Source organism: Equus przewalskii, chromosome 18, assembly GCF_037783145.1.
Source record: "Equus przewalskii isolate Varuska chromosome 18, EquPr2, whole genome shotgun sequence".
Lineage (NCBI taxonomy): Eukaryota > Metazoa > Chordata > Mammalia > Perissodactyla > Equidae > Equus > Equus przewalskii.
Window position 1 is genome coordinate 27,325,047 of NC_091848.1, and position 15,039 is coordinate 27,340,085.

Genomic DNA, 15,039 nt, shown 5'->3' on the forward strand with positions numbered 1-15,039 from the left:
ACTGAAATGGATCTGTGTGGTTTGGTGGTCCTGTGTCGTGTTAGAGAATCAGATTGATCTGACACCTGGGTTTGGAGGTGGGTGCCTTGTTTGCTGGCAGATTGAGGAAAGCAAGGCTACTTTGGGCTCTACGTAAACTGAAAACTTGTTCTCGGAACAAACTCCAGGTCACGATGAGTATTGAGTTTGCTGGTCGTTTGGGTTTTGTTGTGCTCGTCCCCCGTGCTGGGGCACTTGACACTACTTTCAGTGGGCATGGGAGATGTTATCTACCTGTCATGTAAGTTTTACCCGTTCATTTTATTTCAAATCATTTAGGGCTATTCTAAACAAGCTCGTTGTATTATCCTTGGAGAAAGAAAGGAGTTTTCTTAGTATGTTTTAGAGAAATTGAGCAGAAAGTTTTGAGACATTAAAAAAAAAGATGATTTCCAGCCACTACCTTCTGAAAAAGAAGTGTCAAGAAGAAGTGTTTAATTTTGATCCATATGCTGCCTGCTTTCAGCCTGTATTATTTCGAGATTTTTTTTTTCTCAAGAAACCTTTGCAGCCTAGCTCAGAGTTTTCCCCCAAAACACTGATATTCCACACTTTTCTCACTTATTTAGAATGGAAATAAATATCTCTCGGGAGCTTAAAATAGAGAAGTGATGGGGGGCGCATAATCATTTGTTTTTGCATTCGATCACTGTTTTGAATAGCAGGGTTTTCACTTCCTATGAAACCTTAGCAATGAGGGAAAGCAGCAGCTGGACTTCGAGGGGGATGAAGGGAGGAGAGCCCTTGAGTGTTTGTAAACTCAGGGTGGCTGGCCCACCTTCCCCAGACTGCCACACTTAGCTGTCTCCACTACCTAAGGCAAGAAGTGGAAAAACCTGATTTCCGTGTTGTGCCTGCTTGTTTTTTCTTTCTTCTCCACACCGCCCTCTGTACACCTGACCGTGCCCAAGCCTATCTGAAGCCGGCTTGATGTCAGGGAGAGCTGGAGAGCGGAAGAATGTGTGCAGGGAGGGAGTTCTCGGTACTTTTCCATTCACATCTCCACAGTGGCTTTTCTTGTTTATTTCAACCTCCACCCGCAGAAACCTTTCAGCTGCCTGAAATTCGAGTCATTAAACTGTTCCCTGAGGTCAGACTACAGATGCTTGGTGCCTGCTTCCTACACATCGGTGTCTATGTAACGCATGTACGTACAGAGACACACACACAAACGTGTAACTCCACTGGGGCACAGTATGAGGGAGAGGAAAAAAAAAAAAAACAACTGGATTTGTTGCCAAAAAAACCTTGGTTTCTAATTACAGTTCTGCCTGGAACTCCTTACGGGACCTGGAACAAGACCGCTAGTCAGGACTCAGTTTCCTCAACTGTATGAAAGAATAACCCAGATGGTTTGCGTGATGTCTGTCTGTTCTAGATTCCATACCTTTATATCTAAATACATATTTACATAACTTTGGGGCAGGGAGGTGGAAAGGAGTATGTGTGTATGTGTGTACCTGGGGTGGGAGAAGGGGTTAAAATTTAAACTTCTAAGTAAAGAAGGCAGTCGCAGAATCCTCACCTCTATCAATTTTTAACCTATTGTAGACCAAAGTCTAGGATTATGCTGAGTGTGTCCAAAAGCCAACTGAAGATTTTAAACGTTAAGAGTTGGAGGAGGCAAGTTCTTAAGACCTTGTACCTTTGATCTCCAGCATTCATAATCAGATGTGACAGTTCCCAGTGTCTTTTCCGCACTATAGTTCTTTTTTTTTTTTCCTCTTCTGTTTGTTTTTGGAAACTGTCCCAGTCAATGATAGGAAGGAGATGACACTTGTAAACCAGGCAGTCTTTAGGCCACTGGGCCCCATGTGGATGTGAGAAATATGTCATAATGTTCACACACACACACACACACACACACACACAAGAAAGAAAGAAGGAGAGAAAAAGAAAAAAAAAAACCTAGAGAGAGATTCCTGGTAAGAAGCTTAGAGGTAGGTCAGCTATCACTGAATTAAAGATGATTATTTGAAGTCAGAGGAAATAACAGATGAGGAGTTTGCTGTTACCAATAATAAAAAAAAGAAAGCCTTGATCTACCCGAAAAAACTTGAAGGCAATGAAAGAGACACTTTCCATCAATATTTCCTATGCTTTTTTGATCTCCATTGTTTGAAAAGAAAGGTCTGATATTTCTCAGGCCTGATCGTGTAGACTAAATAAGGCCTTTAACAGACCTCGACATCCTCAGAAAAATGATAAAGTAGCTCTTACTTATTAGCAGTGACCTCCACCATCCCTCTGCTGGCTCAGACCTTCTGGAATATTGATGCCCACATACCAGGAGAGGTGGGGCCAATTACCTTCCTTCCCTCAATGGAAAACTATTGAGACTTATAGTATGCTAGAACTGGAAGGGTCCTTAGCAATTATCCGACCCAACACTACTGATTTTTTTCTCATTGGAAATTGAGGCCCAGACAGAATGCATCTGCCACATATACTGAATCACTGACAGAGTGGATCCAGGACTTTGATGCCCTGGTTCTAAATCCACTGTTTTTTCCACAGCTTATCATGGAAAGAGGATATGGGATGGGAAGCCCTGCAAAAGAGTCATTTGCTGTGCCCTTAGATTCAGAGAAGTTCTCACATTTGGGCTTTTGACATGATCTCCCCTGAGGTTGTATATCGGTCTTAGTGCTACACTGACAGGAGGGAAAGGAGAAGACCGTCATACACAAATCCTGCCTGAGGGTCCCAATATAGGAGCCCCCCCAGATTCCTATGGTAGTGATTTAATACTGCTAATAAATCTATAATTGTCTTATGAATAATGCAATTATATTGTAATCGTATGCATGTTAGTGTTAAAAATGTAAAATTTAAAATACGTTTGGCCTAGAAGCAATGACGCCCCAGTAGCAATGAGCACAGTAGTGACAGATTTTGGTTTCTGATATTGGTCCCCAGTAATGGGAAGCAAGGCTTCTCGGAGAAATGGTTGATTCTAGGACTGTGGCAGGAAATATACAAAATTAGAATGGAACATCTTGTAGCACCATAAAGTAAGGATTTGCTTAAAAAAAAAAAAAAACCCTACATTGGGAGCCGGGCCCATGGCCTAGTGGTTAAGTTTGGAGCACTCTCCTTCAGCTGCCCAGGTTCCGTTCCCAGATGTGGACCTATACCCCTTGTTGGTGGCCATGCTGTGGCTGCAATTCACATACAAAATAGAGGAAGATTGGCAACAGATGTTAGCTCAGGGCAAATCTTCCTCAGCAGGAAAAAAAAAAAGAACCCAAACCCACATTGATGGTGTATATTTCAAAGAAACACTGAAGCCACCTGAAGAGCTCCCAATGACCAAAACTGGAAAATTTGAGCGACAAAGTAAATAGAGTAATATTAGATTATAACCTAAAGTATAAAATAAATATCCATGAGTTCACACAGATATAAGTAAATTATTGAAAAAATTAATAAATGGGAGAGAAGAGACAAATTTCTCTTGCAGAAGAATTCCAAATAACTTATGTAGATACATTGCCTTCAAGGAGACGGAGTATAGCTCCTCCATCCTTAAGTGTGAGCTACGCACAATGACTTCCTTGCAAAGAGTACAGTATGGGAAAGGGGAAGGAGGAGGCAATTTTATGTGGAGAAACCTGACAAACACTACATCAGCCAGGTCATCAAGGTCAACATCAACGACGATAAACCATGTTGATTGTATGTACCGTTGATACAAGGTGATAAAAACGGTTCTTCACTTCTCCGGTCTTCACTCCATACCCCAGTCTATTTATGAGAAAAGCGTCAGACAAATTCCAGTAGAGGGGCATCCTACAAAATAGTTGACCTCCTCAAAATCATCAAGGTCATCAAAAACATGGAAAGTCTGAGAAACTGCCACAGCCGAAAGTAGCCTTAGGAGAGATGACAGAAAAAGACCTAAGGTAAACCAAAACAAATTATAATAAATCATGGACTTTAGTTAATATTGTATCAATATTATTTTGTTAATTGTTACAAATGTGGCATACTAATGTAGATGTTCATAATAGGAGAAACTGGGTGCAGAGTAGTTCTCCATGCAATGTTCTCAATTTTTCTGTATATATATATTTTTTCTGTATATATATGTTTTTCTCTCTATATATATGTGTACTTTTTTGTACTTCTCATTTTTTTTTTCAATTCCAGAAACCTCTAAAAGTGACCTAGGCGTCTCTTAAAATCTGAGAGGTCTTGCTTCCCACTCAACCATGTCCCCAAAATAGAGTCAGGGAAATGAGGGAACCTGCATTTATTCTTTCAGTTTACTAAATTGGAAGCAGTTCGGCTAATTTCTGTATGCTACAGTCTGGATAGAGAACTGTCAGGAGAACACCAGGGAGGCACCAAAGGTCAAATGTCATCGTGATGGTAGATGATTCAAGCCACCTCATCAATCCACTTATTCAACATTTCTCTGTGGAAACCCTCCATGGAAACAAGAACGTGAAAAATCTTACTGTCAGTCCATAGGGGACATATGGAACTTGGGGATTCATCACGGAGGGTTTCCTAGAATATCTGCTTTTTCATTGCGGAACGTCAGTAGACCATGAATCTCATCAGAGTTGTAACTCTAGGTGTCTGGGGAAGAACAGCTGACTGGACCCCATAACTCTATGAGTTTGTCTTCATTCTCTGGATATGACCCTGTAATCTAAACTCTCTTCATCTTTCAACCTACAAGTTCTACAGCTGAGAAAGGGTCAGAGAGGGAAATGGTTTGCAAAGACCACCCTGCAAATTACTGGCACAGTTGATTCCCATCAACCAGATTCCACCCTGAATCATTTATTTTGCTGCAGTCTCCGCATTGGTAAACCGAGGACTCCTGTTACATTGATGTACATTGTTTCAGAAATGCCTCATTAATTTATAAGCAATTGTCAATTATCAATGGTGTCTAATTCCACTGCTGCTCTTGAGTTTTAAGTGTCTCTTCCTTCTTTCCCTTCACTTTTTCTCATATTTATCAGCCTCACTGACAGGTAGTTATAAGATCTTTGAACCAATGCTTGTATTTACTATGGGGGCTGATATTTAAATAATTCTTGGTGAAAATGCAGTAAGACTGAATGCTATCATGTTCCATTTTGGTTAGCATGACTCTTCAGCGATTTATTTGGTCACATGTATCAAGAATTCTAAATGTAATTATGCCCTGTAACCCAGTAATTCTACTTCTAGAAAACTATTTTCTTTTTTCTTGTTTTTTTTTAAAGATTGGCACCCAAGCTAACAACTGTTGCCAATCTTCTTTTTTTTTTCTGTTTTTTCTCCACAAATCCCCCCCAGTACATAGTTGTATATTTTAGTTGTGGGTCCTTCTAGTTGCGGCATGTGGGATGCCACCTCAGTGTGGCCTGATGAGTAGTGCCATGTCCGTGCCCAGGATCCAAACCAGCAAAACCCTGGGGCCCCAAAGCGGAGCGCGCGAACTTAACCACTCAGCCACAGGGCCGGCCCATCTAGGAAACTATTTTCAAGGCACAATTCAAGGTAGAAGGGAAAAAAATCTTTGTATGAATATATACATCCAAGCATTGTATTGACAAAAATCTGCACAACCCACATGTCCCATCATGACGGGGTGAGGGAAAAGGGTGTTGGATGGAGGGTGGTTAAGTAAATTAGTAAATATAATACAACTCATTTTTAAAAATTAGAGTTGGAAAATACTTATGGTATTTTCCAGGTAAGGTGAAAAGAAGAGAGATACACATATATAATATATGTATATCATATATTCATAACTATGTTTCAAAATAATCATCATAGAAAATAGACTGGACATAAATAAGAGTGCATAACAGAAAATATTTATAGTGGCTATTTTAGGCTACTAGGATTATGAATGCTTTTTACCTCCTTTATTCTTTTCTTTATCTTCCAAATTGTGCAATGGTTGTATATGTTTGATATCTATCTCCCAAGCACGTACTCAAGACACTGAAAAGCCTTTTCAATGCAAACAATTAGTCACTTAATTCACAGTTTAGAATGTTTGACCTAAAATGGAAGCTGCCCACATCTTTAGAGCCTAGAGTAAAAGTGAGAAGTGCCCACTCACTCTTGGAGAAGACCTTTCACCCTGGGAGACACTTGCCTCCACACCAACAAAGCAGCACCCTTTCTGAGCACATTGACCATGGTGAAATTAAGTAGATCCTGTAAATCTTTGATCTGTCTCCGCCCCCTTGGTCTTTGTGCGCCTGTTTGTTGGTATTTCACAGCATTTGCAAATGTCAAAGAGTTTCCTGGTTACTTTGCTATCTCTGTGAGTCTGCGCAGGAGCTCTCCTGGTAGGCAGAACTTCTTTGGGACCCTTCTGGGGCTCCAGGAGATTTGTTTTTGATTCTTCTAACATGGTTAGCTAGTGAATGGTGAGGAAAATAATTTTAAAATAAACTATATCAATGTTTTTTCTTCAGAGAATCATATGGTTGTTAGGAACTTTGGGTATACTATTATTTAAATCACTGGTTCTCGAAAAAGGGCAGGAGAGTAGAGATCAGGATCCAGGGAGCGAGGCTAAGGACCATGGTTCCGATAAGCCCCTCTTCCCTTAAACCACTGGTGGAATTCTTCATGCTCAGCTCATTCTATTTCCTCACTCATTCACTCATTCAAACAATAAACGGATAATTGGCAGTCTTATGGGGTAGACACTGTGCTAGATAATGGGGAAACAAATATGAATACAAGAGGGGACCCTGAACCCAGGGGGCACACAGTCTACTGAGGAAAGGCCCAGAAAGGTGCTAAGACTTGCTTTAGATCATGCAAAACAAAGTCTCTGAGCCAGGACTGGGCCCCAAATGTCCTGATTCTGAGCCCTTTGGCTTCCTCTCAGATACTGTATCCTACCTCCCACTCCAACATCAATGTGAGGCATTGACTCTCTCCCTAGGCAGATTCAGCCTCTGAGTTTTTCATCCAGGATTGATTAGAAAAGGAATAACCCAGCCACCTCAATGTACCATCCAGTCATACCCGATACCCAATGCAGGAAGATCCACAAGAGCCTGGAGTACACACTCAGCCTCAACTATCTCCACCACGACCACCAGCAGGCTGGCTCAGCCTGCAGGCCAGAGCTATGCCTGGTCCCTGTTTTTTACATCTTTTCGTACCTTACAGGTTGTACCATGAACAGACAGATCACCCAGCATCACACTATTCCAAAGCACACAGCCTCAGGTGACATCTACAGCCTGGATTCTGGAACCCAACACCACAACTAATAGGAATTGGACCCTTAATAGATCCTGATGCCTACTCAACTAAGCCCAAGGTCACCTCAAACCTCTGGGCATTCCAGACCTTTGGGTAATAAAGGTGATATCTTCAGGTGCCAACCTTGAATTCAGACCAGTTCCCACAGCACCCTAGTCCCCAAGGCTCAGCCTTTCTCAGGATTGGAGCTATGTGCCAGGAGTTGTAACCATTTTCTTTCTGTGGCAGGCGAGGATCAGTTGGATATAACGGCACATGCATAACACCATCAGATGAGATTTCAGCAATCTCACAATTAGTTGGAAGTCCAGCAGCTTTCAACACGTAAACATCGAGTTGCTAAGAACAGCCATATCCTTTGGAGGCACTGGCACAAAAATACCAGCAAAATGCTCGAAAGAAAATGGGACAGAAACAGATTAATAATGATGTTAATAAAGGCCATAATTTGGGAAGGTGTATTGAGAAGACTTGATGATGGTGATGGAGCATCAATAAATCAATCACTTTAGGGCCTCAAACTTCTTTCTAGTCTCGTCTCCTGCAACAATATTCTACACCAGACTCAGCATTCTCTGAGGACCCAGGCACTTACCCCCCACTCCGCACCCATGCCTTGATCTCTGTCTTTCTTTGATAGGCTAGAAGCTCCCCCAGGACAAGAGTACTTCATTTTTGTTTTTTTTAGACTTGTGCCCAACCCATGGTACTCACTTAGAAAATGTTGTTTAGATTAAAGTAGGTAGAACTGAAAGAGAATTTGATGTGAAATCTGATGATCTGGGTTCCAGTTAAAGTTCCACAACTGACTAACTTCTGTGGGTCTCAGTTTCTTGTTCTCTAAAATGGTAATTTCTGTTAAGCGACTACATCACAGGATTCTCATGAGAATCAAGTACAATGGAGGGGAAAGTACTTTGAAAATTATAATGCACGGTTCGAAGTGGTTGCTGAATGTTGAATGAGCGAACAAACTAATATGTGAACTATCACGGTTAAGCTAAGCCAACAGGCTATTCCGTAACATTCTGTGACTCAGAATACATCTGGGGAACAATGTTTGTGAAGTGCCCTGCCTTGACTTTGTAACCATCCTTAAATACAGTTATTTCACTTCTCAAAATATTTTAACCCTTTAAATACAGGAAGACATAAATTACTGCTGAGGATTCGTACTGATTCAAAGAGAATGAAAAAGACCATCGGAAAGTCTTTTCGTTCTTGAAATGCAGAATTGGAAATGAACCATTTCCCAGTAGTGGGAACTGAAATCCAGTGTTAGATCCTCCTTTTTGGTACCTTCTTCCTCTTTCTTCCTCCACTTTCTACCTTAGTCCCTCCCAACCCTGCCCTGCACGCAGATGGAAAAAATCATTTGTTGTGAGCTAACTTCAGTCTTAGAAAAAGGTATAAACCAAGTCCGAACTTATCAGGGCTGTCTTCTAGGATCAACAAAATTTCTATACATTTTTTAAGCAGTTGAGTGGATGGATGAGTTACTAAACCAAGGAGATAGGAGAGCTTTCCACCCAAGGCCTAACCTGAGTGACAGGAAGAGCCCTGGGCCAGCTCTGCTAAGTGAACCTGCAGCCAATGCAGAGCGGATCCTGCGAATGTGGAGGTGAGTATGAAGGATTAGGAACGAGTTGGTCTTGATAAGGAGGAGGAAAGAAAATATGAGCCTGGGTGCTGGAGAGAAGAAATGAGGGCTTCACTCTAGTAACACAGCGAGGCGATAATCAGAGGAAGCATCAGACGTTTGTTAGAGTTAAAAAACTACTCAGAAGCCCATATCCTACTTTCTTCGATCCGTAACAGTAGGTGCCTAAATGGAATGAAATACCCAGTGGATTCAGCAGGAAGAGGTGCACAGTCTCCAGAGGGGTCGGGGCAGTGGGTGGGCGCTACAAGAGAAAACTCCTAGAATTGGGAGCCTGTCTGCCTGTTCTTGCCAGTTTTGCCAGCACCAAGACCATGATCAACAGCTCATTTATTTTGGGATTCCTAGAGGTGGAAAGAAGAGAGTACTGGATGTATATGGCATTAAAAAAAAAAACAAAACAAAACCCAATGTGGATGAGCTGGGACAATGTCCAAGCTGTGCAAGGACATATGGATTCTTCTTTTGTTTTTTGCTTTTCCACCCCACCTGTTCCCAGCACCTCTGGGGCAACCCTACCTGTGGAAGCCACCTCCCTGCTCAAAGCTAAATATGTCTGGGGGGAGCAAAGCAAAGAAACATAACACCAAGATACTTTCTCAACTCAATACTTTCTCAATACCTTCTCAACTCTGAAAACTAGGCAGGCTCGGTAAGAAAGCGGACAAGTGCTGTAGGATCCTAGGGGTTAGGAACTGAAAATGTTGGAGAAACAGGACATGTTCAACTCTATTTCCTTATTGTATCACCCATTTGTTTGGCTTTTTTTCAGCATGAAATAAACATATGTTGATATTTTCAGGCCTTACCCATATGCAGCCATGCATGTTGTGAATTGAATACCTACTATGTGCTAAGCACTGGGCTGGACTTTGCATATACAAAGAACAATTGCAGACCTGTTCCTAGAGGAGCCTATAGCCCCGTTGAGAAGACAAGTATTACATGAGTAAATCCACAGATGAGTATTTATTATAAATTATGATACCTGAGATATAGGAAATAAGTACAGTGCTGTGAGATGGGGTAAGGACATAATTTACCTAGTGTACAAGCCTCTCTATTAAAGTAGGCTGAGATATGGGAGAAAAGAGGATGGGTGAGTTAGGTCAAGAGTGAAGGAGAAAGAGTAATGGGCAGAGGGAATAGAGGTCAAAGAACCCTAAAGGGGGTAAAACCATGGCATGTTCAGAGACCTGCACGAGGCCAGCATGGCACAGCAGAAAGAGTGGTAGATGAGGAATTTGGAGGGAGAATGAGGAGCTAGTCCATGTAGGCCTTTGTAGACCATGGTCAGGAATTTAGAGTTTATTCTAAGTGTATTGAGAAGTCATTTAAGGTTTTTAGGCAAGGTGATGACAGGATTTGATTTATATTTTAAGAAAAGCACCCCAGCTATGGTGTGGAAGACGAATTAGAAAGAGGCAAGAATAGACTCTTTACCGGGCTATTGTAGAAGTCGTGGTGAGAGATGAAGGTAGCTTGGACTAGGGAGGGGGCAGTCTAGGTGGTGAGATGTGGAAAGATTTGACACATACTTTGAAGATAGAATTGACAAGATTGAAAGAAAGATTGGATTGAGCAAGAGTTGATGGTGAAGGAGAGAGGGCTGTTGAGAATGAATCCCAAGTTTTTGGTTTGGGCAATCTGGGGGATGTGTTTCCATTTACTGAGTTAGAAGCACTGTGAAGGAAAAGCTTGCAGAGGGAGGCAATTGCTGGCACTCAAGAGCTCACTTTTGAACATGGTGTGTTTGAGATGCCTCTGGGGTAGATGTCAGTGTAGGCACTTGGATATTCAAGACCTGAATTCAAAAAGACGTCTGGTTTGGAGATACAAATTTGAGATTCATCAAAGTAAAAGTAGTATTTGAAGCTAGGAGAAAGAACTGATTTTCATATCAGACCAGGTATTAAAAAACAGAATGATAAAGGGTAAAGGTGGAATGATCCTTAGAAATCCAGTTCAGTCCAAACTCCTTTCTCAACTGATAGCAAAATTGAGACCTAAAGAAATGAAGCCATTGGTGAAAGTGGAGTTGGTGGGAGAGTAGTCTCCCTTCTGGACCAGTAGTTTTTTTGTGTTACCCCACCCCCCTTATTTTATATTCTCATCTGCTGTATATAAGCCACCACATCCTCATAACTACCTTGCTCTCCTCTTTAGTCAACTTGGAACCTTCTTCTCTGGTTTCTTACTTATTGAAACAGAAGTTTCAGTCGTCCCAAATGAACATACCTGGGCATTTGATGTCAAACAGGTCCAGGACGTAGAGTGGGAACTGAGCTGCTGGAGGCGCATTCCTGTGCAGCTCCATCTTACTCTGCTTAGCACCTGTGTCCCCCTATCATTATTTAGTAAGTGGGCTGTCTCGTCTCTTTGACGTGAGTGTCAGAAGCTATTTTTTCTTCTCCGTGGTATCTTAATCCAGCCCTGGCACCTGAGATAAGTAATTTACCAATCTAACACATGTTTTGAATGAGAGGGACCCAATAAACTGAAACCTTTTGTTGGAGTTTATGCACCTTTGGTTATCTTTTCATCCTTCTAAGTAAACACATTCACTGAGCACATACTGTGTGTCAGGTGTGGTGCTAAAGAGTGTAATTTTGTTCAGTCTTTAAAATGCAGTTATCATGTAGAGGTCGTTATTAGCTATTGTCCAGTATATTCAGATTTATTCGTGTGTATACATTTGTTTACCTTCCATCCAACTCAACGAATACTTAATGTGTATCAACTATGTGCACAGAGGTGAAACAGGAATCCTCTGTCACTTGGGCCTAAAGGCCAGTGTGGGAGAGATAGCAACACACACACGAGCAGTGGTGAGGGCTATCACTGAGTTGGAACCAATGTATTTTGTTTGAATACAGGAACATGACTGCTCTAAACTAAGACATCTAGGAAAATTTCTTGGAGGGGTGGAGTTTGAGTAAACTAATAAGATAATGAGCATATCCTTGAAATAATAAACATCAAAATGGCAAGCATAGCCTTGAAATAATGTGTTAACATTTATATGGTACTTAGGATGTACTGTTCTAAGTACTTTACACTTGTGAATTTATTTAATCCTTACAGCAACTTTATAAAATGGGCGATGCTGTTATCCTCACTTTACCGATGGAAAGCTGAAGCACAGAAAGGTTAAGCAACTTACCTAAGGGCAAACAGCAGAGTTTGGATTTGAACTCCAGCAATTTAAGTCTTTGCTCTTAGCCATTATGCTCCACTGCCTTCTAAATGAAGGGTCGGACTCCTTCAGGCAGATTAAGGAGAAGGAGTATGGGGAAGGAGGACATTTCAGACCAAAAAGCTGAAACAATGGCACAGAGGTTAGAGATTGATACACCTCATAATGTTTTATTTTGTCTAGAAAGCTGATTAGTTTGCAAAGAAGTTTCTCTGCCGTTCTTTAATGTGCTCCTCATTGTGACCCTGTGAAGTACGCCATGTTATTATTACAATTAGAAAAATGAGGAAATTGGGACCCAGAATGAGGAGATACCAGCAGGCTAGTTAACTGCCCTGTGAGGTTCAAAAACCTGGTCATTTGGCTTCAGACAAGTGCCTTTCCCACGTTGCAGTTTTAACAACTAAGCATTCATTGCTCCCTGCTCTGATCAAGGCCCTGTGCTAGCTTTTCCATACATATTCCCATTTCATCCCCACAATAGCCCTGAGAGGTAGGTGTTGCTACATTTCCAAAGAAGAGGGGCCAGCCCAGTAGCTGATTTGTTAAACTTCCCTATGCCCCACTTGGGCGGCCAGGTTCACGGGTTTGAATCCCAAGTGTGGACCTACTCCACTCATCAGCCATGCTGTGGAGGCATCCCACATACAAAAAGTAGAGGAAGATTGGTGCAGATGTTAACTCAGGCCTAATCTTCCTCACAAAAAAAAAAAAAAAAAAAGGAAACAGTTCAAATCTGCCTCTACCTGATTTTTTTTTTTAAATACTAGCAATTTCCTATGAGGCATGTTGGTTTTCAGTTTCATGCTTTGTCCACTCTTTGGTTCCTGGGAACCCCTGAGGATGGAGTATCATGTGTGCGTTAGCACATGCAGCTTCTCAAGAATGGAAAATCCTAATTAATCTTTTTGCCAAAATCTTCCAGTCACTCCTGCTTTTGGCCAACCTTTCCTGTGTGGTGAAAGACAACATTTAAATATGAAACTCAACTTCAGTTTCCAAAACTGTAATTGCATTATTAGGAATTGGTTGAAACTGGGCTTTGTGAATCTGTGAGGGAAAGGCTGAGAATAAGGCTGACTAGACATTCAAGGCCGGCCAACAATTCGGCACAATTGCTGAAATACTTGATGTAATCTGGGACTGCACTGGTTGGCGGGAGCAGCTCCAGCTCAGTGAGCACCGGCTGTGTAGAGCATAGTTCTAGGCCCTCTGCGGGGAATAGAAGTCCATGGCTAGAGAAAGAGGCTGGCTCTACCATGGTTGCAACGACATGCATGTCAAAGGCCAAAGAAAAAAATCAGACAAGAGCAGGTAAAAATCCACAACCAGCCCACAGCCTCAAGCAGCTAGGGCTGCATTCCGGAGAGCAGCTCTGTGAATGTTCGGTGCAGGAACCAGGTACGGAAGACTCTGTGTTCAGTCCTGCTGCCTTCTGGATTTGATTAAGGCTCTTAGGAGAGTCATGACCTCAGCCTGGAATGGCAACATTTACAGGAAACAACAAAGGAGAGAAGATGACTAAAACTTTTAGTGCAAAAGGAGGGAGAATGGATAGAGTGAAAATTGGGCAGTTTCCACTTGATTTTCAAGGCCAGGGGTATAATGAAGGGCCTCGTTTTCTCATGCAGTTGTCAAGCCTTTCAAAAGATTCTTCCCTGCAAGCTGGAGGCCAAACCTGTGATCTAGGATGATGCCTTTTGCCTTGGTTTTCTCATTTGTAAAAGGCAAAAGCAATGGCTACTTTACAGGTCTTCTTTTGAGGATTAAATGCGGTAAAGCACAGTGAATGGCTCGTTAACAAAAATATGTAGAAAGTAGACTGATATGCTGTCCAGCTATCCCAGCCATCTAGTAAGAAATAGGACTAGATCTTTAGACTCATTTAACAGAACCTTAGAGACCATCTGCTGCAAGTTCCGATGTGGTAGATGAGAAGGGAGAAGGCCGTAGGGGCCTTGCCCAAGGGGGCCAAGGAAGTTCAAGGCTGAGGAAGTGTACGTGGGCGTGGGGATGGGTGAGACCCCGAGAAATGCTGTGAGCCAGCTACTCCGCTGAGCCTCTTACGACACAATCTTATTTCATACTGACAGGCGGCAAAGGCAGGTGTCTTCATTTCATAATACAAGGGCCAGAGGGTCTTGGAAATAGCCTCCATGAGATCAAGAGATAATAAGCAGATGACAAGGATTCAAACTGTGGTTGAGTTAAATGCAAAGGCCGTGCTCTTGACCTCACACCGTCTCACCAAGTTTTCTGCTTCCTTGCAAAGACCCATTTTTCAGGATTTCTAGCGCATCTACAGAAAAGAGTGGCGCCTAGGGATAGGGTTGTTTTTTATTTATTTTTTTAAAGTCTATGAATCATTGTGTAACCCTCCTTTGTGCAGCTCAGTTTTGCAATCTAAAATGGCTAAGTTCACCCCATGACCCAGGCCTGTTTCGCCCCTAACACTCTGTAATTGGTGCTTCACACCAAAGGGAAAATGGTTCTCCTTTGCCTCTAAATCCAAGTGGTTCTTACCTGCAAACATCACTTATTTAAAATCGTCTATATGTATTTCTCATGTTATCTGAAGCCAATGCAAAGAGATATGCCTCCCATTTCTTTCCACCAGTACCCAGTAGTGCTCAATAAATTTTCTGGTGCATACATTTTTTTTTTTTTAAAGATTGGCACCTGAGCTAACATCTGTTGCCAATCTTTTTTTTTTTTTTTCTCCCCAAAGCCCCCCAGTACATTGTTGTAGATTCTAGTTATGAGTGCCTCTGGTTGTGCTATGTGGGATGCTGCCTCAGCATGGCTTGACGAGCGGTGCCACCTCTGTGCTCAGGATCCAAACAGGTGAAACCCTGGGCCACTGAAGCAGAGCGCGTGAAACTTAACCACTGGGCCACAGGGCTGG

The 15,039-nt window shown here is 42.1% G+C and overlaps 1 long non-coding RNA gene across 1 annotated transcript in view; it reads right to left on the bottom strand.

The window, feature by feature from the left end:
* Positions 1–3,432: 3,432 nt before the first annotated feature.
* The window catches only part of LOC103557270 (uncharacterized), a 94,498-nt gene continuing 82,891 nt past the window's right edge, over positions 3,433–15,039 (bottom strand). Inside the window, exon 5 of the long non-coding RNA XR_011529135.1 lies at positions 3,433–3,914. This is a non-coding gene — a long non-coding RNA (uncharacterized lncRNA). The remainder of the gene's footprint in view (positions 3,915–15,039) is intronic.